The 25,402-nt window shown below is 44.4% G+C and overlaps 2 long non-coding RNA genes across 3 annotated transcripts; one reads left to right on the forward strand and one right to left on the reverse strand.

The window, feature by feature from the left end:
• Nucleotides 1-6,135: 6,135 nt before the first annotated feature.
• LOC149339516 (uncharacterized) lies at nt 6,136-25,041 on the reverse strand. Of its 2 annotated transcripts, XR_016283806.1 has the most exons (3): nt 8,156-8,406; nt 7,105-7,162; nt 6,136-6,333 (listed from the first exon to the last, which is right to left on the reverse strand). It is a non-coding gene; the product is annotated as an uncharacterized LOC149339516 (long non-coding RNA). The 2 variants fall into 2 exon arrangements; XR_016283807.1 differs by lacking the exons at nt 7,105-7,162; nt 8,156-8,406 and adding an exon at nt 24,979-25,041.
• On the forward strand, nt 16,040-18,307 carry LOC149339517 (uncharacterized). The gene is made up of 3 exons (XR_016283805.1): nt 16,040-16,170; nt 17,224-17,281; nt 18,052-18,307. It is a non-coding gene; the product is annotated as an uncharacterized LOC149339517 (long non-coding RNA).
• Nucleotides 25,042-25,402: the final 361 nt, after the last annotated feature.

Here is a 25,402-nt window from a genome sequence, read left to right on the forward strand (position 1 = left end):
TACCAGCACAGGCGACGATCAGCTTCGCGGGGCTAGCTGTGACACCGCGCTCTTGCTCAGCGAGGCGATGACAAGTTCCGTCTGGAATAGTGTTGGGCACCGGTGGAAGTTGCCAGCTTTTCAACCGCAGCGGCGAGGCGATCAACCTGTGCCTGTAGAGCAGACATTCGGTCTGGCTGCTCGACAGCCCGTGTAGAGGCGATGGGCACCACTGCTGGTGAACCGCAGTCCGCTATGCGATCAGCCGTTTGAGCGAGCTTGTCGAGAGTCATCTGTGAGCCGGCGAGGATCATCCGCATGGACTGTGGGAGTCGCTGAAGGAACAGCTCCCGAACGATGGGCAGCTGGCTCTCTTGAGATGCCTGGTCGCCAAGTAGCTGGCGCATGCGATGCAGCAGCTGTGTAGGGCGCTGATCTCCCAGTTCCTCATTGAAGAGTAGCCGCAGGAGTCTGCGCTGTTCGGAAGTCTCGAGGCGCTGCAGGACAGTGGCCTTCAACGTGTAGTAGGGGGTTCGGGCGGTGCAGCATACAAGATGTTGGCTATGACGTCTGCGAAGTCCGGAGGCAGCGCAGTGATCACGTGCAAATATTTGGTATTCTGCGAAATGATTCGCTGAAGTTGGAAACGTGCCTCGACTTGGCTGAACCAAACGCGCAAATTCTTATTGAAGGAAGTTGGAAGTTTCAACTCCGCGGCCAAGACTAAAGGAGAGCTCGGTGAGGTTTGTTGTTCGTTGTCGGGCATGGCTACTAGAAGCGTCCGGGTCACCAGTTTGTAGCGCGCGCCAGGTAAGTCCGAGAGCAAACGAAGAGACGTCTCGACAGCGTAGAGACTCCGTGCAGACTGGTTTAATTTTCCAAATTAAACCATGAAACACTTAAAACCAATAAATATTTTCGTGAAGCTCTAGCAAGGATGACAAACCAGCAACTTCAGAGCTGAAGCAGTCATGTTGTGATGGCTGTCAGACAAGCCACAGAAGAGAAGGCGTCACCTATAGCCATCTACACTTTATTATAGAACATAGGGGCGGCTATAGTTTTTGAAAAACCTCTTCAAGTGAGTTAAAAATTTTGTTCACTTACTGCTGTCACCTTACATTCGATTTTATGTCATCATCAACATCATCGTCGTGATCAGCCTGACTACTCCCACAGCAGGGCAAAGGCCTTTCCCATGTGTCTCCAATTAACCCTGGGCTTTGCCAGTTGCGGCCATCATATCTCCGCAAACTAATTACACTCATCCGACCACCTAACGTTTGCGTTCTCTTGGAATATAATCCGTTACACTTAAAAACCATCGGTTATCTTGCCTTCGCATTACATGCCCTGCCGAAGACCATTTCTTCCTCTTGATATTGACTAGGATGTTATTAACCCGCGTTTGTTCCCTCACCCACTCCGCCCTCTTCGGATCTCTTAACGTTACATCTAGCATTTCTCTTTCCATAGCGCCTGCGTTGTCCTTAACTTAAGCTGAACCCTCCTTCTCAGCGTCCACATTTCTGCCCCAGAGCGGAGTGCCTGTAAGATGCAGCGGTTGTAGACTTTTCCCTTGAGGGATATTGGCCAACTGCCATTAATTATCTGCGAGAACCTTGCATATGCGCTCCACCCAATTCTTATTCTTCTAGTTATTTCCTTCTCATGACCCGCATCAGCGGTCACTACGTGCCCTAAGTAGAAACATTTTGTCACACTTCCAACACCTCGCAACCAATTGCGAACTGCTGTTCCCTTGCTAGACTGTTGAATATCATGTTGGTATTTTGTGCGTTCATTTTTAAACAACTGTTCTGCTCTGCCTGTCTAACTAATTGATCATGCTTTGCAGTTCATGTCCTGAGTGACTTTGCTGGGAAATTTCATCGGCGATTTCATGTACGTGTTTCACTTACTAAATTAGGTCCCAGCTAATGCATAGCACGGGCTGCTTTCAAGAAAAGCCTTAAAATGGCTTTGAGCCAGATGTTTGTTTCTGGCTGTAGGCTAAGCTTTAGTAGTTATCACATTTCTACAACAGCTGCAAATCTCCTTTATCTCGACTTACGCCACCTTTTTCTGTATGATCTGTACGATTACTTCGCATAAGAACTCATCAAAGGAGTTTCCCTCTACTCCACACATGAAATACACCAGGGACAATATTACGATTTTATTCCGTCTGTTCATTCTCGGCTTTCCTTGTTTAGAGAGGGCTGTTATGGCCCCATAATTGCCCTCGCCTGTGAGCTATCGGACATCCTCAGCTGTATGAAAAGGAAACGAATGAAAAGAATGGTCGTAATGCACCGGTCTGCATGACGGCTAGCAAAATTGTTAAATGCATCCAATCTCGATTAGTTGGGGCATGAATGAAAACCAGATCCAAGCAGAATTTTCTAATGAGCACTGCTCTATATTATACCGCAGTCATCGCAGATCTGTGCTCAAATATTCCTGTGATGTATAGAACCGTTTTTTGCTGTATTGCTTGCATACGTCTTCATTTTCTGCATTCAACGGGAAAAAACCCTGCAGGAGAAATTAGGTGCTCCATGTGGTTGCGGCTGGGGATAGGGGACTGGTGTCCGCTTCTTCCTCGATGTAGTGTTGTTCCGAGGTTGGCTTCTTCGCGAATAAATGGCGAGGCCCTTCTTCTTCCTTAAGTGCTGAAGAAAAGCCCGCCACAGCCGGAGTGCGTCAGATGGTCCCAGGTGGAACGGTGGATCGATCAATTCTTGCAAGGGGCCAGGTCGGTGCCCGCATAGGGAGTGGAGTTCTCTTCTGTAGCCATTGCCACAGATGTTCGGCCATGTGTCTAGCCGAACACTTATTGGAAAGTATGAGTGCCGGTTTATGAAGTGCAACCTCGCTGAAGACAGAATCTGACCAATCTGGGCTCGGTGAAGAAGTACCGCCTCTTCCCTTCAGAATGTGCTCTACCATTCGGAACACTTGGCTCTTTACTGAGCGAAGCTCTGCGGGACCGGCCTATCGCGGGATTGCCCACTGAAGCCACACGATCTCGATTTGTGGCTTTCCTGACCAGGTTCTCATCAGGTTACTATTGGCTACAGCTTGGCAAGTAAACCTTGTTAGGCTTAACGCACATATGGCAAGCTGGCCTTGTGCATTTGAACTGATATCATCATTCTAGAGCCACAGTGCCAGCAAAGAGAGCTCCTCGTAAGAAGAACTCCAGTAAGCATCCAAAATTGGGAGATTGCGCCACTAGCTCAAAGCATGTCACATACTGCGGCAGAGCACAGAAAGGTCAGTAAAGATTTAATTGTGCTTCAAAACACTTTCACGAATGTTTTCAGTGAAGGTAACGTGCTCTTTCCTAGGCAACATTTTTTGCGTGTAGTGCGTGTAGTGGACTGCTCTGTCCCGAAATACGCCTTTAACAGAGTGTAAGCTGACGTCCTACCATGGAGACACTTGGGACTTTTTGGATGCTTTACTATCCTGCCACTCAGACTCATACAACAAACACAAAAATTCTTTCGCTGAAGTAAAGAACTCCATGAATTCCTTTTACTGGAATTGCTGTGGGATCCGTAGCAGTCTTTAGCTTGTAAGAGTTGAAGGCAAGTGTTCCTCTCACATCCAGAAAATTTTTAGCAAAGGGCAAGCTTATATAGCACCACTCAATAATCCACACCGAAACCCCCTTGGCTGTTTACTTTTGACAGCTGCTGCACATCAGACTATACAAGGCATGTTACTCGAGTTGCGAAACACCAACAGAGAGCCTGGTTTTCCATCCTTGTGTTAAAGGCACATTGAGGACAACTGCATGTAATTACTGTTCTCAGTTAAAGTTATTCACAGGCTCTTTGCGGCAATGCTTACTTCGCCCTTGAAAAAATATACGCAATTATTTGGAAGAAAGCTAGAGTTCAAAAGTCTCCCGCTATTTGATTCAAGCGCTCGACGCCATTAACGGTATGCATTCATTTTCTAGTCAATGTCGATGAAGCGTAGCGACTCATATCGAAGCCAAAAAAAAACGGCTATGAAGTATCCATTAAACTTGCGAAATCGACACCTGCCTGTGATTTTTTGTTCTTTCCTAGCTTAAAAAAAGGCTGCCATTTCAGTTAAAAAGGTCTGTTTGAGCAAAGAAGCGCCTCCTTGTCGACGTAGACAAACCTCAATTCGTCCTCAGCGTCAGTTTAATAGAATGCTTACGCAGGTTCGTTTTCTGACTTGCATCGGTGGAATAAAATTTTGAATTTAACTCATAGGCTGCTTTTCGCGTGTATAAGCGAGGATATATAGAGAACTTCGAAGCCAATATTTTTCACCCGGCGATATTGTGTCAGTTAACACAAAAGCTGGAATCAGCTCTACACAGAAATACTTTAATCAAGCGGTTCGCTGCATGTTTTCTTTATTCAAGGTAAATATTTGCTCTTGTGCATTCCGCAATCTTCCTAATCGGCACAAACTCTCCCTGTCAAAACAAAATGAAAAATGAAACAAGTAATCTGTACACAATCTCAATGTCACCGCCATTTGCAAACTTTGTCGATTATCTACGAGTCCTTGCTCACCGCGTTCTCAGCTGTTAGAATCTGCCACCCGGGCCACAAACCATGTGGGCCACGAGTGAAGACAAAAGCTCGTAGTCGCATCCTCGTCGCGCCGGACTGCAAAGACAGAGGCGACGACGTCTTCTGGCCCGTCCGAGCAGAGGGCTAGCGAGAGTTGATGCAGTAATGCGACGACGGCAAGCCAAACAACGTATTCGGTGCCAGTGGCAACGACAAGTATCATGCGAAAATGCTTGCATCGCTAAGCACTAAGGGAAAATAATAACTGCTCGCGCACGCTGTTCGCATCACACTGTCTGATCGAGGGTCCATTGTTTTACAGCGGTCTACTGTAGTCACATTTTTATCGCCCGCGGAAAATACAGACAATGATCTTTTTTTGGACTGCTGCCTGGAACGTCTTGAAAATAAAGAACTGCCGGCGCAAAAATATTTTCTTTGCATTATTAATGAATCATAAGTACTACTTATTCTTTGACGCGGAGTCAGGGAAAGCACAGTTGTAGACCCAGTGTAGGCAGCGGCATCGTCAGTCACAGTGCATTGAATCAGTAAGGAACGCTCACGCCTCGCTGCGATAAGCAATGAAAGGCTAGAAGTTCCCTGAACATAAAAAAATCGCCCAGCACCGACCCGACTGAACCTAGCAGACGACCGAATACAAAGCCAGCAAAATTACAGCGAAGAATGCTACGTCATCGCTCGACGTCTCCTCAGGCAATGAGAATCAAAGCTCTAGAGGTCACGCTCAAAAGTCAAGGTTACATTTTATAGCAGAAACGTCAAGGTGAAGGGCCATGTAACAACTGGTGATACGTCACATGGTTGCTGTTCTTTAGCTAAGACTATACCATATAGGCATACAATTACTATGCGCAGCAAGACGTATATAGTCGCACATTGTTAGTCTAGTGGGTGTGCTTGGTTTAACCTTGGTACGGCTTCAATGTCTAGTGCGCAAATCCAGGAGAAGCTGAGAGCAGTACCTAGAGTTGCAGAGCTTCATCTCCAGAAGCGAAAAATTCCGCAATGGCTGCTCCAACATGGCGTTCGAAGTGACGCGTTGTAACGCCTCACACATGGTTGGTTTGCACGAGTCCGTCCGCCTTCTAAAGCACGCTGCATGGCATGCTTCGCCGATTTCAGCCATCAACGAGAACACGTTGTCAGATCTAAGAAAAACCGCTCTGCACATCCTGTTTTGTGTTAGCGCCCACGGCTCGGCGTTTGAAGGTAGACAAGAACTTCGACAGAAAGACCTTCATTATATTGGACGAAGGGCAGCCGTCCGTTACGAGCCAATTCATAACTGTCTGCATTCGAATGCCGAAAAGAAATTTCTGAGCGACGAGAATCAACAATAAAGGGGAGCATAGTTTTTACAGCACTCCGATATTTTGGACACACAGCATAAAACAAGGGCACAATTTTGCTTTTCTTTTTTGTAGCACTGGTGCCTGTGTGGCCAGGAATTGAACCCACTACACGATGTACATTAGAAAACGAAATACTCAGTAAATATGTACATTAAAAACCCAGAGGTAACACAAAGATTAATGCGCAAGAATGCAACTGTACTCCTATGTTTCTCGAAACTATGTTTCGCTTTATTTTCTCGTTTCTGCTAGTCGCCGTGGCGTCTCACTTTCCATCAAAGCGAACTTCTGGCGCCGTCAGCAGGATTTCCCTCATTCTTGGTTGTCTTCAATTTCCTCTTCACGGGCGCCGGTAAGAATGCTCCGACCAACAATTCCAGGGGGAAAACCCGCGGCTCCGTTGAGGACAGCAGCTGCGAAAAAAAAAAATGCCACAGAAATGAAAGGATCTAATTCATAACTGGAACGTGCATGTGGTGACATCCGACACTTTGGTCGAGAAAATGATACACAGCTCGTGGTAAATGGACATTTGTAAAACAAGAAGTATTCGCGTTGCGCTGTTTATTTTGAGACGAGCAGTGCACAGTAATGGCTGACGTCAACTTCATATTTCTATAGCTTGATGACAACCATCTTCCTGAATTTTTGTTGGATTACCTGATAAGAATATTCTTTCTTTGCGACTGGCTCACAAATCTTCTGCTCTACTTGTAGATCTTATATGCTGATGGGGCTACTTCATTCCTTGAAAAATACTTCGTATTAGGACTAATTTAAAGCCCACTTAGCAACTAAAAACTTCCCAGCAAATTTCACTGGCCACGCTTGATTTTCAGCATGTCTTGCCTTTCTGCAGGAACCTGGTGTGCAGTGGTTCGTCCTCTTCGGTCCATCGCGCAGAAGAAAACGATTTTTTTCATAACGACATAATAAAATTGGAGCTAATGCGGATTTAAGAAAACACAGATCGGCAAAGAAGGCTATCTGGCTGCGTAGGGACGACCTTATCTTAGCTGCTTCCGGTTATGCACAGCTGCAATATTCGGGTAGCCGTCGTAGGCCATCTCTGCCGAATCCGGCCTCATTGAGAAAATTCTTCCTTCTATGGAAAAATTTCGTATGATCATGTGATTATTTGAAACAGTGTGTGTGCGTTTCTGCTCGCAACTAAAAGTTCGTACCTATAAAAGCAGCCCCCAAGACGATGAGAGTTGACAGGTTTGCCATGTTTCTCGAGAGCTGTAAGAAGTCAACATTAAACATTTTAGTACTTTGTGCTCTGTTTTGAACGAAAATGTCGTTCAAAACAGAAGGCAGAGCGAAAAATTTAAGCCGCAATTTTCTCTTCATTAGCCGCGAAGTGTTTAAAATTTCTCCAAGCTTGGAATTGTCATCAACAGGCTTCAATGTTAAAAGGGATGAAATAAGGCTGAGAAAATAGAGAAACCAAATAAATGCATTACTCATAGAAGAAGCTTCTGTGGCATAATCCACTCGTCACATTCAAAACTGAATGTAAATTTTTTCGTTGACTCTATCCCTGCATGACTCACGAAGTGATAGCTGTACGCGGCCACTGGTAAGTGGAGAAATATATATAATAAGGGCAAAGCGAATAAACACCAAATGACGACCAAGATACAGATTTTGCATAAACTTAAACGCCAGAAAGCGGTGCGTGGAACACTCGTAACAAAAATGCCGCCAGGAAATGTGAACTCACCCGACTCTCGTTATGGCGTACCTTAATTCCCCTCTAACAGGTCATGTTTGTCGGCTCTCTTTACGCATTCGCCGTTGTCATATCTGACCACTAACAGAAAAACTAGGAAACGCATAAAAGCTAGCTAAAGGAGGCAGACAATTTAAATCAATATTCTCATGATTGCTGCCCTTAATCCTAATTGCTTCATATTTGAATATAGAAGCTAAAAGCAGCTTGGCTTTTTAGCCTCGCGGCTAATATTCAACGCTTTACTTAGATTTCATGGGTTCTCCAAGAGATGCGCATTTTAGGTAATCCGTTAATAGCATGCTAATGATTTATCCAGATACGAAAAGATAAAATCCGGCAGACCGTCAGGACAACGAAAAAGTAGCTTCCAATGGCGCTTTGATACGGCAATGAACGGGGGTCATCTTAGACGAATATAACGAACCCCTTTAGCTTCTCGGGAACATGAAAGTTTTAACAAGGCGTACAGCGAGAAGTTTAACCCAGCGGAAGCATACCATATTAAATCCAGACTCTACTTTTACGACGAAGTGGAATACGTACCGTTGCACAGAAGCTGACGCGACTGCAGGGCGGTCCGGGAGGCTGTGAACTTGCATGTGAAGCGCCGCTTTTTATACGCTTCTCGCTGAAGGCGAAAGTACGAATCAGCCAAAGAAAAACAATGAAAAAAAATCCTTGAGGTTTCAAGCATCAACAAATTGGGATGATAAAGACAAATCGTCTGCCTTTTTAGCACCTGGTTATGCATGTTTAAAGCGCTGTGACAGGATTTAAATTCGTTCCGCCGTTTGAAAATTCCCTTTGCTAGCTGTTTTAAAAAAGTGTTTCAACATAATTGCGTTTTCTACTTTAGCGTTGGCTAAATCAAGCATTTTAATTGAAAACTTTGTTATTCTGCGCTGGTTGACACACGTCAAAACAATACAGCGATAGAATCCTGCACGGGCTAGCTCAAATAAATTCAGGGAATAGTTTCTTTTTTGTTTTGAGCCAGCCCGTGCAGGATTCCATCGCTGTATTGTTTTGACGTGTGTCAACCAGCGCAGAATAACAAAGTTTTCAATTAAAATGCTTGAATATGCCCCGCGCTAAAGTAGGAAACGCAACTATGCCACGTGCTCGTTCTAGCTATGCATTTAATCATTTCATTTCTGTGGCATTTTTTGGCAGCTGCTGTCCTAAACGGAGCCGCGGCTTTTCTTCCTCAACTTGTTGGTCGGAGCTTTCTTATCGGCGCCCGTGAGGAGAGAATTGAAGACAGCCACCAATGATTGAAATCCTGCTGACGGCGCCAGAAGTATGCCTTGATGGAAAGTGGGAAGCCACGGCCATTGACAGAAACGTGAAAATAAAGTGGACAGGTCAAGACTCCATATCCATTTCGTGCTTACTTTACCAAATGACATGCAGATCCCTACAGCAATTACGATTTTCACTTCAATGTGGGATTTTGGGATCAGTTAACTTCTGGCAATCATAAATATAAATCCCGCACCTATCGGCTCCTGCCCAAAACGAAGGCTGTGCTCTCGAACTAGACTCTTCACTGCCCGAATTCTGAAGATCGAGCCCGGCCTTAGCTCGAGATTCAAAGCTTAGGCCCACCCAAATTTGTCCCGCGTGTTCAAGCCCCTCTACTCAGCCTGGGCCCGAATCGCTTAGCTCTACGAGAGGTCCAGCCGGGCGCGGTCCCGGGTCCCACAGCAGCTCAAGAGGTAAATTGCTTACTGGCTCAAAGTGGTCGCCCGTAAAACCACAACACTTAATATAACTTTTTTGGTGAACACAGAAGGAAGGTGATACGACGCGGGCTAACCCCGTCTGCTTTTGAAACAGTGATCTTCTCTCTCAGAAGCTCGGTTTCGGGAAACATAGGAGTACAGTTGCAGTCTTGAGCATTAAACTTTTTGTGACCTCTGGGTTTCGAATGTACATTTTTACTGAGTATTTCGTTTCATAAAGCACATCGTGTAGGGAGTTCAATTCCTGACCACACACGCGCCAGTCTTTGTTTTATGCTGTGTGTCCGCAATTTCGAAGTGCTATAAATATTATGCTCTTTTTTATTAGCAATTCTTATTGCTCAGAATTGCCTTTTCGGGAATCGAAGGCAGACAGTTATGAATTGGCTTGGAACGGACGGCTGCCCTTCGACCAATATAATGAAGCTCTTTCTCTCGAGGTTCTTGTCACCCTTCAAAAGCCCAGTAGTGAGCAGTAACCAGTAACGCAAAACAGGATGTGCAGAGCGGTTTTTCTTAGATCTGACCACTTGTTCTCGTTGATGGCTGAAAATGCCGAAGCATTCGGCGAAGTGTGCTTTAGTAGGCGATCGAACTCGTGCAAACCAACCATGTGTGAGGTGTTACAAATCGTCACTTCGAACGTCGGGTTCGAGCAGCCGTTGCGGAATTTTTGGCTTTTAGACATGATGTTCTGCTACTTTAGGTACTACTCTCAGCTTCTCCTGGTTTTGGGCACTAGACCTTGAAGCTGTACCAAGGTCAAACAAGCACACCCCCGAGACTAACAATGTGCGACTATATACGTCTTGCTGCGCATAGTAATGGTACGCCTATATGGTATAGTCTTAGCTAATGACAGCAACCACGTGACTTATCACCACTTGTTATTTGGCCCTTGACCTTCACCTTTCTCCTGTAAAATTTAACCTTGACTTTTGAGCGTGACCTCTAGAGCTTTGATTCCCATTGCCTGAGGTGAGGTCAAGCAATGACGTAGCATTCTTCGCTATAAGTACGCAGGCTTTGTATTCGCTCGTCTGCTAGGTTCAACCGGGTTGGATATCGGCGATTTTTTTCAGTTCAGTGAACTTCTTGCCTCGCTTATCGCTGCGAGGCGTGAGCGTCCCTTGCTCATTCATAGCACTGTGACTGACGATGCCGCTGCCTAAACTAAGTCTACAACTGTGCTTTCCCTGATTCCGCGTCAAAGAATTAGTACTAATGATTTATTAATAATGTAAAGAAAATATTTTAGTGCCGGCAGTTCTTTATTTTCAAGACGTTCAAGGCAGCAGTCCAAGAAAAGATCATTGTCTGTATTTTTCGCGGGTGAGGAAAATGTGAGTATAGTAGACCGCAATAAAAAAATGGACACTCGTACAGACAATGTGATACGAACAGCCCGCGCAAGCAGTTATAATTTTCCCTTAGTGGTTTGCGGTGCAAGCATTTTCAAATGATGCCTCTCGTTTCCACTGACGTCGAATACGTAGCTTGGCTTGCCGACCTCGCATTACTTCTATCCATATTTACACTTCTGTATTTTGTAAGCTTCCTAACCCGCACAATATCTCCCTGTCGACCGTAAATGAAATAAACTGTATTAACTAGTATCTAATCTCAGTGTCGTCGACATTTGCAAACTTATCCACTCACCAAATTGCACGCGCGCCAGAGATGCATTTACAATACAACGATTATGTAGGTTAAACACTTTGGAAACAATATGTTGGTGAAATTAAGAGGAGATCTGGAAGTAACACGATCCTTAACGTGCTATTAAGGGGCAACTTTCGGGGAGTGCAAGGCATGTTTCTGGGAAAAGCCAACTGGAAGTGCGCCTCTTCGATCCCGGCTCTCAGTTCTCGCCACCCGGGCCCAGCCAAAGGATTCTAGCCGATGCAGTAATCCGACGTCGGAAAGCCAAGCTACGCATTCAACGCCAGTTGCAACGTGAATTCTCGTTTAAAAGTGCTTTAATCACAAAGCACTCAGGCAAAGGTATAATTGCTCGTGCAAGCTGTTCGCATCACAGTGTGTGATCGAGTGCCCATTGTTTAATTGCGCTCTACGATACGCACATTTTCCTCACTCGTCGAAAATAAAATTATTTTTTTTTACTGCAGCCTGGAACTTCTCAAATAAAAAGAACTACGGCCGCTAACATTTTTTCAGTGCAATATTTACAAAAAATTAGTACTACTACTTCTTTTACGTTGAATTGTGAAAGCCCAATTGTAGACCTTAGTAGACAGCTCTCGAGTCGTGGTTTTCCTGACCAGGTTCTCATCAGGTTATTATTGACTACAACTGGGCAAGTAAGCCATGTTAGGCTTAACGCGCATATGGCAAGCTGGCCTTGCGCATTTGAACTGATATCATCATTCTAGAGCCACAGTGCCAGGAAAGAGAGCTTCTCGTAAGAGGAACTCCCGTAAGCATCCAAAATTATCAGATTGCGCCACTAACTCAAAGCATGTCACATCCTGCGGCATAGCCCAGAAAGGTTAGTAAAGGTTTTATTGTCCTTCAAAACACTTTCACGATTGTTTTCAGTGAAGCTGACGTGCTCTTTCCTGGGCAACGTTTTCTTCCTGTAGTGCGCGTAGTGGACTACTCTATCTCGAGATACTCCTTTAACAGAGTGTAAGCAGACGTCCTACCATGGAGACACTTGGGCATTTATGGCTGCTTTTACTATCCTGCCATTCAGACTCATACAACAAACAGAAAAATTCTTTCCCAGAAGTAAAGAACTCTATGAATAGAACTCCAAGAATTCCTTTTACTGGAATTGCTGTGGGATCCGTAGCAGTCCTTAGCTTGTATGAGTTGAAGGCAAGTGTTCCTTTCACATCTAGAAAATTTTAGCACCGGACAAGCCAATATAGTCACACTCAATAATCCACACCGAAACCCCCTTGGCTGTTTACTTTTGACAACTGCTGCACATTAGGCATAACAAGGCCTGTTACTCGAGCTGCGAAACACCAACAGAGAGCCTGGTTTTCCATCCTTGTGTTAAAAGCACATTGGGGGCAACTGCATGCAATTCCTGTGCTTAGTTAAAGTTCCTGTTCTTAGTTAAAATTATTCACTGGCTTTTTGTGACTATGTGTACTTCGACCTTGAAAAAATAAACGCAATAATCTGGAAAAAAGGTAGACTTCAAAATACTCTCGCCATTCGATTCAACCACTCGATGTCATTAACGGGATGAACGAGATGCATTCATTTTCTAGTGAATGTCGATAAAGCGTAGCGAATCATACCGAATCCAAAAAATTGGCATCGAAGTATCCATTAAACTTGCGCAATCGACATCTGCCGGTCATTTTTTGTACATTCCTAGCTTAAAAAAGGCTGCCATTTCTGTTAAAAAGGTCTGTTTGAGCAAAGAAGCGCCTTTTTGTCGACGTAGGCAAACCTCAATTCGTCCTCAGCGTCAGTTTAATAGAATTCATAAGGTGGTTTTTTTTCTGACTCGGTTCGGTGCAATACAATTCTGAATTTAACTTATACGCTGCTTCTCGCATGTATAAGCGAGCATATATAGAGAGCCTCGAAGCTGATTTTTTTCTCCGTGCAATATTGTGTCAGTTGACAGAAATCTTAGAATCTGCAATACTAAGAAATACTTTAATCAAGCCGTTCGCTGGATGTTTTCTTTATTCAAGGTAAATATTTGCAGTTCTGCATTTCGTAATCTTCGTAACCCGCACAATATCTCCCCGTGTAAAGAAAATGAAATAAAGCAAGTAAGTTGTACACAATCTCAGTGTCGCCCATATTTGCAAACTTTGGCGATGATCTACGAGTCCTTGCTTACCGCGTTCCAGGCTATTAGCTCCCGCCACACGGGCCGAGCAAGAGGATCCTAGCCACAATCGATGTGGGTCACGAGTGAAGACAAACGCTCGCAGTTGCATACTCGTCGCGCCGGATTGCAAAGACCGAGGCGACGACGTCATCTGGCTCGCCAGAGAAGAGGGCCAGCGACAGATGATGCAGTAATGCGAGGTCGGCAAGCCAAGCTACGTATTCGACGTCAGTGGAAACGAGAGGCATCATTTGAAAATGTTTGCACCGCAAACCACTAAGGGAAAATTAGAACTGCTCGCGCAGGCTGTTCGCATCACATTGTCTGTACGAGTGTCCATTTTTTTATTGCGGTCTACTATACTCACATTTTCCTCACCCGCGAAAAATACAGACAATGATCTTTTTTTGGACGGCTGCCTTGAACGACTTGAAAATAAAGAACTGCCGGCGCTAAAATATTTTCTTTACATTATTAATAAATCATCAGTACTACTTCTTTGACGCGGAATCAGGGAAAGAACAGTTGTAGACTTAGTTTAGGCAGCGGCATCGTCAGTCACAGTGCTATGAATGAGCAAGGGACGCTCACGCCTCGCAGCGATAAGCGAGGCAAGAAGTTCACTCAACTGAAAAAAATCGCCGATATCCAACCCGGTTGAACCTAGCAGACGAGCGAATACAAAGCCAGCGTACTTATAGCGAAGAATGCTACGTCATTGCTTGACCTCACCTCAGGCAATGGGAATCAAAGCTCTAGAGGTCACGCTCAAAAGTCAAGGTTAAATTTTACAAGAGAAAGGTGAAGGTCAAGGGCCAAATAACAAGTGGTGATAAGTCACGTGGTTGCTGGTCATTAGCTAGGACTATACTATATAGGCGTACCATTACTATGCGCAGCAAGACGTATATAGTCGCACATTGTTAGTCTCGGGGGTGTTCTTGTTTGACCTTGGTACGGCTTCAAGGTCTAGTGCCCAAAACCAGGAGAAGCTGAGAGTAGTACCTAAAGTAGCAGAACATCATGTCTAAAAGCCAAAAATTCCGCGACGGCTGCTCGAACCCGCCGTTCGAAGTGACGATTTGTAACGCCTCACACATGGTTGGTTTGCACGAGTTCGATCGCCTACTAAAGCACACTTCGCCGCATGCTTCGGCATTTTAAGCCATCAACGAGAACACGTGGTCAGATCTAAGAAAAACCGCTCTGCACATCCTGTTTTGCGTTACTGGTTACTGCTCACTACTGGGCGTTTGAAGGTTGACATGAACCTAGAGAGAAAGAGCTTCATTATATTGGTCGAAGGGCAGCCGTCCGTTCCAAGCCAATTCATCACTGTCTGCCTTCGATTCCCGAAAAGACAATTCTGAGCAATGAGAATTGCCAAAAAAAAAGAGCATAATATTTATAGCACTTCGAAATTGCGGACACACAGCATAAAACAAAGACTGGCGCGTGTGTGGTCAGGATTTGAACTCCCTACACGATGTGCTTTAGGAAACGAAATACTCAGTAAAAATGTACATTAGAAACCCAGAGGTAACACAAAGTTTAATGCGCAAGAATGCAACTGTACTCCTGTGTTTTCTGAAACTGAGCTTCCGAGAGAGAAGATCACTGTTTCGGAAGCAGACGGGGTTAGCCCGCGTCGTATCACCTTCCTTCTGTGTTCACCAAACCAGTTATATTAAGTGTTCTGGTTTTACTGCCTTTGCAGGGCACTACCTTATTGTGTAACGGGCGACCACTTAGAGTCAATAAGCAATTTACGTCTTGAGCTGCTGTGGGATCCGGGACCGAGCCCGGCTGGACCTCTCGTAGAGCTAAGCGATTCGGGCCCAGGCTGAGTAGAGGGGCTTGAACACGCGGGACAAAGTTGGGTGGGCCTAAGCTTTGAATCTCGAGCTGAGGCAGGGCTCGATCTTCAGAATTCGAGGAGTGAAGAGTCTAGTTCGAGAGCACAGCCTTCGTTTGGGCCGTAGCCGATAGGTGCGGGATTTAAATTTATGATTGCCAGAAGTTAACTGATCCCAAACTCCCACATTGAAGTGAAAATCGTAGTTGCTGTAGGGATGTGCATGTCATTTGGTAAAGTAGGCACGAAATGGATATGGAGTCTTGACCTGTCCACTTTATTTTCTCGTTTCTGCCAATTGCCGTGGCGTCTCACTTTCCATCAAAGGGAACTTCTGGCGCGATCAGCAGGATTTCAATCATTGGTGGCTGTCTTCAAATCTCTCCTCACGGGCGCCGCTAAGAATGTCCCGACCAACAAGTCTGTAGTCTATACCCGCAGCTCCGCTTAGGACAGCAGCTGCCAAAAAATGCCACAGAAATGAAATGATTAAATTCATAGCTAGAACGAGCACGTGGCATAATTGCGTTTCCTACTTTAGTGTGGGGCTAAATCAAGCATTTTAATTGAAAACTTTGTTATTCTGCGCTGGCTGACACACGTCAAAACAATACAGCGATGGAATCCTGCACGGGCTTGCTCAAAAAAAAACAACAACTATTCCCTGAGTTTATTCGAGCTAGCCCGTGCAGGATTCCATCGCTGTATTGTTTTGACGTGTATCAACCAGCGCAGAATAACAAAGTTTTCAATTAAAATGCTTGATTTAGCCAACGCTAAAGTAGAAAACGCAATTATGTTGAAACACTTTTTTAAAACAGCTAGCAAAGGGAATTTTCAAGCGGCGGAACCAATATAAATCCTGTCACAACGCTTCAAACATGCATGACCAGATGCTAAAGAGGCAGACGATTTGTCTTTATCATCAAAATTTGTTGACGCTTGAAACCTCAAGGATTTTTTTTCATTGTTTTTCTTTGGCTGATTCGTACTTTCGCCTTCAGCGAGAAGCGTATAAAAAGCGGCGCTTCACATGCAAGTTCACATCCTCCCGGACCGCCCTGCAGTCGCCTTAGCTTCTGTGCAACGGTACGTATTCCACTTCGTCGTAAATGTAGAGTCTGCATTTAATATGGTATGCTTCCGCTGGATTAAACTTCTCGCTGCAAGCCTTGTTAAATCTTTCATGTTCCCGAGAAGCTAAAGGGGTTTGTTATATTCGACTAAGATGACCCCCGTTCATTGCCGTATCAAAGCGCCATTGGAAGCTACTTTTTCGTTGTCCTGACGGTCTGCCGGATTTTATCTTTTCGTATCGGGATAAATAATTAGCATGCTATTAACGGATTACCTAAAATGCACATCTCCTGGACAACCCATCAAATCTAAGTAACGCGTTGAACATTAGACGCGAGGCTAAAAAGCCATGCTGCTTTTAGCTTCTATCCTCAAATATGAAGCTGTTAGGATTAAGGGCAGCAATCATGAGAAGATTGATTTCCATTGTCTGCCTCCTTTAGCTAGTTTTTACGCGTTTTCTAGTTTTTCTGTTAGTGGTCAGATATGATAACGACGAGTGCGTAAAGATAGCCGACAAACATGACCTGTTAGAGGGGGTTTTAAGGTACGCCATAACGAGAGTCGGGTGAGTTCACATCTCCTGGCGGCATTTTTGTTACGAGTGTTCCACGCACCGCTTTCTGGCGTTTAAGTTTATACAAAAGGTGTATCTTGGTCGTCATTTGGTGTTTATTCGCTTTGCCCTTATTATATATATTTCTCCACTTACCAGTGGCCGCGTACAGCTATCACTTCGTGAGTCATGCAGGGATCAAGTCAACGAAAAAATATACATTCAGTTTTGAATGTGACGAGTGGATTATGCCACAGTAGCTTCTTCTATGAATAATGCATTTATTTGGTTTCTTTATTCTCTCAGCCTTATTTCATCTCTTTTAGCATTGAAGCCTGTTGATGACTATTCCATGCTTAGAGAAATTCAAACACTTCTCGGCTACTCAAGAGAAAATTGCGGCTTAAATTTTTCGCTCTGCCTTCTTCTGCAGACGGCGCTATTTGAACGACATTTTTGTTCAAAACAGAGCACAAAGTACTCAAATGTTTAATGTTGGCTTCTTACAGCTCTCGAGAAACATGGCAAACCTGTCAACTCTCATCGTCTTCGGGGCTGCTTTTATAGGTACGACCTTTTAGTTGCGAGCAGAAACGCACACACACTGTTTTAAATAATCACATGATCATACAAAATTTTGCCATAGAAGGAAGAATTTTCTCCATGAGGCAGAACTCGGGCAGAGATAGCCTACGACGGATACCAGAATATTAAAGCTGTGCATAAGCGGACGCAGCTAAGATAGCGTCGTCCCTCCGCAGCCAGAAAGCCTTCTTTGCCGATCTGTTGGTTCTTAAGTCCGGATTACCTCCAATTTTGGTTAAGTCTTTATGAAAAAATCGTTTTCTTTTGCGCGGTAGACCGAACAGGACGAACCGCTGCACATCAGGTTCCTGCAAAAAGGCAGGAGATGCTGAAATTCAAATGTGGCCAGTGATATTTTCTGGGAAGTTTTTAGTTGCTACGCGGGCTTTAAATTAGTCCTAATACGAGTTATTTTTCAAGGAATGAAGTAACCCCATCAGCATATAAGATCTACAAACAGAGCGGAAGATTTGTGAGCCAGTTGCAAAGAAAGAGTATTCTCATCAGGTAATCCAACAAAAATTCAGGAAGATGGTTCTCATCATGCTAGAGAAATATGAAGTTGACGTCAGCCATTACTGCGCACTGCTCGTCCCAAAAATAAACAGCGCAACTTGAATACTTCTTGTTTTACAAAAGTGCATTTACCACGAGTTGTGTATCGTTTTCTCGACCAAAGTGTCGTATATTACCACATGAACGTTCCAGTGGTGAATTAAATCTTTTCATTTCTGTGGCATTTTTTTTCGCAGCTGCTGTCCTCAGCGGAGCCGCAGCTTTTCCCCCTGGAATTGTTGGTCGGAGCATTCTTACCGGCGCCCGTGAAGAGAGAATTGAAGACAACCATGAATGAGGGAAATCCTGCTGACGGCGCCAGAAGTTTCCTTTGATGGAAAGTGAGACGCCACGGCAATTGGCAGAAACGAGAAAATAAAGTGAAACATAGTTTCGTGAAACATAGGAGTACAGTTGCATTCTTACGCATTAAACTTTGTGTTACGTCTGGTTTTTAATGGACATTTTTACTGAGTATTTCGTTTCTTAATGCACATCGTGTAGTGGGTTCAATTCCTGGCTACACAGGCACCAGTCTTACAAAGAAGAAAAGTAAAATTGTGCCCTTGTTTCATGCTGTGTGTCCAAAATTTCGGAGTGCTATAAAAACTATGCTTCCCTTTATTGGCGATTCTCGTCGCTCAGAAATGTCTTTTCGGGAATCGAAGGCAGACAGTTATGAATTGGCTTGGAACGGACTGCTGCCCTTCGTCCAATATAAGAAGGGTCTTTCTCTCGATGTTCTCGTCTAATTGAAACGCCCAGTCGTGGGCGCTAATACAGGACAGGAGGTGCAGAGCGGTTTTCTTAGATCTGACCACGTGTTCTCGTCGATGGCTGAAATCGCCGAAGCATGCCGTGCAGTGTGCTTTAGAAGGCGGACGGACTCGTGGAAACCTGCCATGTGGGAGGCGTTACAACGCGTCACTTCGAACGCCGTGTTAGAGCAGTCATTGCGGAATTTTTCGCTTCTAGAGATGAAGCTCTCCTACTCTAGGTACTGCTCTCAGCTTCTCCTGGATTTGCGCACTAGATATTGAAGCCGTACCAAGGTCAAACCAAGCACACCCACTTGACTAACAATGTGCGAATATATACGTCTTGCTGCGCATAGTAATTGTATGCCTTTATGGTATAGTCATAGCTAATGAACAGCAACCACGTGACCTATCACCAGTTGCTACATGGGCCTTCACCTTCACCTTTCCGCTATAAAACTTAACCTTGTCTTTTGAGCGTGAGCTCTAGAGCTGTGATTGTCATTGCCTGAGGAGAAGTCGTGCAGTGACATAGCATTCTTCACTATATTTATGTTGGCTTTGTATTCTGTCGTCTGCTAGGTTAAGCCGGGTTGGAGCTCGGCGATTTTTTTATGTTCAGTGAACTTCTTACCTTTCATTGCTTATCGCAGCGAGGCGTGAGCGTCCCTTGCTGACTCAATGCACTGTGACTGACGATGCCGCTGCCTAAACTGGGGCTACAACTGTGCTTTCCCTGACTCCGCGTCAAAGAAGAAGTAGTAGTAATCATTCATTAATAATGCAAAGAAAATATTTTTGCGCCGGCAGTTCTTTATTTTCAAGACGTTCTAGACAGCAGTCTAAAAAAAGATCATTGCCGGTATTTTCCGCGGGTGAGGAAAATGTGACTACAGTAGACCGCTGTAAAACAATGGACCCTCGATCAGACAGTGTGATGCCAACTGCATGCGCGAGCCGTTATTATTTTCCCTTAGTGTTTAGCGATGCAAGCATTTTCAAATGATACTTCTCGTTGCCACTGGCACCGAATACGTAGTTTGGCTTGCCGACATCGCATTACTGCATCAACTCTCGCTAGCCTTCTCCTCTGGCGAGCCAGAAGACGTCGTCGCCTCTGTCTTTGCAGTCCGGCGCGACGAGGGGTCGACTGCGAGCTTTTGTCTTCAAACGTGGCCCACATCGTTTGTGGCCCGGGGTGCGGGACCTAACAGCCGAGAACGCGGTGAACAAGGACTCGTAGATAATCGGCAAAGTTTGCAAATGTCGGTGGCACTGAGATTGTGTACAACTTACTTGTTTTATTTCATTTTCATTTGACAGAGATATTGTGCGGATTAGGAAGATTACGTTATGCACAAGTGCAAATATTTACCTTGAATAAAGAAAACATCCAGCTAACCCATTGATTAAAGTATTTCTGTTTAGAGGAGATTGCAGTATTTCTCTTAGCTGACACAATATCGCGCTGAAAAAAAAATAGCTTCGAAGTTCTCTATATATGCTAGCTTATACACGCGAAAAGCAGCCTATCAGTTAAATTCAGAATTTTATTCCACCGATGCAAGTCAGAAAAAGAACCTGCGTATGCATTCTATTAAACTGACGCTGAGGACGAATTGAGGTTTGTCTACGTCGACAAGGAGGCGCTTCTTTGCTCAAACAGACCTTTTTAACAGAAATGGCAGCCTTTTTTAAGCTAGGAAAGAACAAAAAATCACAGGCAGGTGTCGATTTCGCAAGTTTACTGGATACTTCGAAGCCGATTCTTTGGCTTCGAAATGAGTCGCTACGCTTCATCGACAATCACTAGAAAATGAATGTATCCCGTTCATCCCGTTAATGGCGTCGAGCGCTTTTATCAAATAGTGGGAGTATTTTGAACTGTAGCTTTCTTCCTCTTCCCTTCGGAATGTGCTCTACCCTTCGGAACACTGGGCTCCTTACTGAGCGAAGCTCTGCGGGTCAGGCCTTTCGCGGGATTGCCCGCTGAAGCCACACGCTCTCGATTTGTGGCTTTCCTGACCAGGTTCTCATCAGGTTACTATTTTCTACAACTTGGCAAGTAAGCCATGTTAGGCTTAACGCCCATATGGCAAGCTGGCCTCGCGCATTTTAACTGATATCATCATTCTAGAGCCACAGTGCCAGCAAAGAGAGCTCCTCGCAAGAGGAACTCCAGTAAGCATCCAAAATTATGCGATTGTGCCACTAGCTCAAGCATGTCACAGACTGCGGCAGAGCCCAGAAAGGTCAGTAAAGATTTCATTGTGCTCCAAAATACTTTCACGAATGTTTTCAGTGAAGCTAACTTGCTCTTTAATGGGCAACATTTTCTGCGTGTAGTGCTTGTAGTGGACTACTCTGTCTCGAAATACTCCTTTAACAGAGTGTAAGCTGACGCCCTACCATGGAGACACTTGGGACTTTATGGCTACTTTTACTCTCGTGCCATTCAGACTCATACAGCAAACACAAGAATTCTTTCCCAGAAGTAAAGAACTTTATGAATAGAACTCCATGAATTCCTTTTACTGGAATTGCTGTGGGATCCGTAGCAGTCCTTAGCTTGTAAGAGTTGAAGGTAAGTGTTCCTCTCACACCCAGAAAATTTTTAGCAAAGGGCAAGCGTATATAGCAGCACTCAATTACCTACACCGAAACCCTCTTGGCTGTTTACTTTTGACAACTGCTGGACATCACACTATAAGAGGCATGTTACTCGTGTTGCGAAACACCAACAGAGAGCCTGGTTTTCCATCCTTGTGTTAAAGGCACATTGAGGACAACTCTATGTAATTACTGTTCTTAGTTTAAGTTATTCACTGGCTGTTTGTGGCTATGCTATAATGAAATAGATGGCTTACTGACGCATAACCTTGTTTTTTTCCTCATATGATATGCTTCCATAATCTCACGTGTTAATCGGGACGGGTGTTTTTAGAGGATATCACAGTAAGGCAATGAAGGAAAACAAGATTGGCAGTCTCGAACATGGTCAACTAGATCATTAGATTTGTTAGCTTCCAGATTATTTGCATGCTCTTTCAAACGTGTATTGATGCAACGCCCCGTCTGCCCGATATATATTTGTCCGCATGACATTGGGATTTTGTATACTACCTCTTCTGCGCATGGCACATACATTGTTTCGTGCTTAACCGCACAAGTTGTTTCAGATTTTTTTGGTTGCTCAGCCTTTTTTTCCAAAACAGCACAAACCCTTTTAAGTTTCTTGGGTGCGGAAAAAACCACCCCTACGCCATACCGTTTTGCCACATTTTTAAGATTATGTGACAGGCGATGTACATAAGGGAGAATGGCAAACTTTTTTCTTTCCTTCTCTTTGCCCGGACTAGGCACCAAATATGGATTCTTAAGCTTTCTGGCTACCTCTCTGGATATCCGGATGGTGTTATGTTATTGGGCTGTAACAAGGTAGCCAGAAAGCTTAACAATCCATATTGGGTGCCTAGTCCGGGAAAAGAGAAGGAAAGAAAAAGTTTGCCATTCTCCCTTATGTACATCGCCTGTCACATAATCTTAAAAATGTGGCAAAACGGTATGGCGTAGGGATGGTTTTTTCCGCACCCAAGAAACTTAAAAGGGTTTGTGCTGTTTTGGAAAAAAAGGCAGAGCAACGAAAAAAATCTGAAACAACTTGTGGGGTTAAGCACAAAACAATGTATGTGTCATGCGCAGAAGGGGTAGTATACAAAATCCCAATGTCATGCGGAAAAATATATATCGGGCAGACGGGGCGTTGCATCAATACACGTATGAAAGAGCATGCAAATAATCTGGAAGCTAACAAAGCTAAATAATCTAGTTGACCATGTTCGAGACTGCCAATCTTGTTTTTCTTCATTACCTTACTGTGATATCCTCTACAAACACCCGTCCCGATTAACACGTGAGATTATGGAAGCATATCATATGAGGAAAAAACAAGGTTATGCGTCAGTAAGCAATCTATTTCATTATATGAAAGTGAGGTTGCATACCTCGATGCCACGTAGAAACATGGGTTGTGTTTACTAGCTGATAAGTTGGCCACTTTTTCTATAAAATGTACTACTTTCCTTGAATAAAATTTCAGTTGCGAAACAGCGCTTGTCCTTTGTTTTCTTCTACTTTGTCTGCGTCGTTTGCGCTGTTGGCATTCAATTGAAGACGTATATAGTCGCACACTGTTAGTATAGGGGGTGTGCTTGGCTTGACCTTGGTACGGCTTTATTGTCTAGTGCGCAAATCCAGGAGAAGCTGAGAGCAGTACCTAGAGTAGCAGAGCTTGATCTCTAGAAGCGAAAAATTCCGCAATGGCTGCTCCAACACGGCGTTCGAAGTGACGCGTTGTAACGCCTCACACATGGTTGGTTTGCACGAGTCCGTCCGCCTTCTAAAGCACACTGCACGGCATGCTTCGGCGATTTCAGCCATCAACGAGAACACGTTGTCAGATCTAAGAAAACCGCTCGGCACCTCCTGTTTTGTGTTAGCGCCCACGACTCGGCGTTTGAAGGTAGGCAAGAACCTCGAGAGAAAGGCCTTCATTATACTGGGCGAAGGGCAGTCGTCCGTTCCAAGCGAATTCATAACTGTCTGCCTTCGATTGCCGAAAAGACATTACTGAGCGATGAAATTCCCCAATAAAGCGGAGCATAGTTTTTATAGCACTTTGAAATTTTGGACGCACATCATGAAACAAGGGCACAATTTTACTTTTCTTCTTTGTAAGACTGGTGCCTGTCTGGTCAGGAATTGAACCCACTACACGATGTACATTAGGAAACGAAATACTCAGTAAAAATGTACATTAAAAATTCCAGAGGTAACACAAAGTTTAATGCGCAAGAATGCAACTCTACTCCAATGTTTCCCGAAACTGGGGCTTCTGAGAGAGACGATTATTGTGTCAAAAGCAGACGGCGTTAGCTCGCGTGATATCAATTTCATTCTGTGTTCACGAAACCACTTACTTTAAGTGTTGTGGTTCCACCGCCTTTGCAGGCTATTTCCTTAATTGTGTAACGGGAGATATCATTGAGTTAGTAATCAATTTACTTCTTGAGCTGCTGTGGGACCCGGGATTGAACCCGGCTGGAGCTCTCTTCGAGCTAAGGGGTCCGGGCCCAGGCTACGGAGAGGGGCTTGAACACGCGGGACAAAGATGGGTGGGTTTATGCTATTTATCTCGAGCTGAGGCCGGGCTCAATCTTCAAAATTCGGGCTACGACGGGTCAAGTTCGGGAGCAGAGCGTTTTTTTGTGCCGTAGCCTATGGGTGTGGAATTTATTCTATAATTGGAAGAAGTTAACTGATCCCAAACCTATACATTCCAATGAAAATCGTAGTTGCTGTAGGAATGTGCATGTCATTTGGTCAAGTAGGCACGAAATAAATCTGGAGTCTTGAAGAGTCCACTTTATTTTCTCGTTTCTGCCAATGGCCGTGGCGTCTTACTTTCCATCAAAGGGAAATTCTGGCGCCGTCAACAGGACTTCCCTCATTCATGGCTGTCTTCAATTCTCTCCTCGGGGGCGTCGCCAGCAATGTCCCGGCCAAAAAGTCTGTAGTCTATACCCGCAGCTCCGCTTAGGACAGCAGCTGCGAAAAGAAATGCCACAGAAATGAAATGATTTAATTCATAACTGGAACGTGCATGTGGCGTTGTCCGAAACTTCGGTCGATAAAACGATACACAACGCGTGGTAAGTACAGATTTGAAAAACAAGAAGCATTGAAGTTGCGCTGTCTATTTTTTAGACGCGCAGTGTGGAGTAATGGCTAACGTCAAGTTCATATTTCTGTAGCTTGATGAGGACCATCTTCCTGAATTTTTGTTCCATTACCCGATGAGCAAATTCTTTCTTTGCAACTGGCTCACAATCCTTCTGCTCAATTTGTAGATCTTATATGCTGATGGAGCTATTAATTCCTTGAGGAATACCTTGTATTAAGACTAATTTAAAGTCCACGTAGCAAGTAAAAACTTCCCAGCAAATGTGACTGGCCGCATTGTATTTTCAGCATGTCCTGCATTTGCAAGAACATGATGTGCAGCGGTTCGTCCTCTTCGGCCTTTCGCGCAAAAGAAAACGATTTTTTTCATACCCACACAACGACTTCATAACGACTTAAGAAAACACAGATCCGCAGAGAAGGCTTTCTGGCTGCGGAGAGGCGACGCTATCTGAGCTGCTTCCGGTTATGCACAGCTGCAACATTCTGGTATCCATCGTTGGGTATCTTTGCCGAGTTCGGCCTCATTGAGAAAATTCTTCCTTCTACGGCAAAATCTCGTCTGATCATGTGATTATTTAAAACAGTGTGTGTGCGTTTCTGCTCGCAACTAAAAGTTCGTACCTATAAAAGCAGCCCCGAAGACGATGAGAGTTGACAGGTTTGCCATGTTTCTCGAGAGCTGTAAGAAGTCAACATTAAACATTTCAGTAATTTGTCCTCTGTTGCGAATGAAAATGTGGTTCAAACAGCGACGTCTGCAGAAGAAGGAAGAAAGAAAAATATAACCCGCACTTTTCTATTCACTACCCGCGAAGAGTTAAAATTTCTCCCAGCATATAATAGTCATCAAATGGCTTCAGCGTTAAAAGGGAAGAAATAAGGCTGAGGGAATAAAGAAACCAAATAAATGCATTACTCGGAGAAGAAGCTTCTGTGGGAGAATCCACTCATCACATTCAAAACTGAATGTATTTTTTTTCGTTGACTTGATACCCTGCATGACTCACGAAGTGATAGCTGTACGCGGCCACTGGTAAGAGGAGAA

This window comes from Amblyomma mixtum, chromosome 6 (assembly GCF_055824585.1).
Source record: "Amblyomma mixtum isolate Tamu chromosome 6, ASM5582458v1, whole genome shotgun sequence".
In the NCBI taxonomy this organism is placed as follows: Eukaryota; Metazoa; Arthropoda; class Arachnida; order Ixodida; family Ixodidae; genus Amblyomma; species Amblyomma mixtum.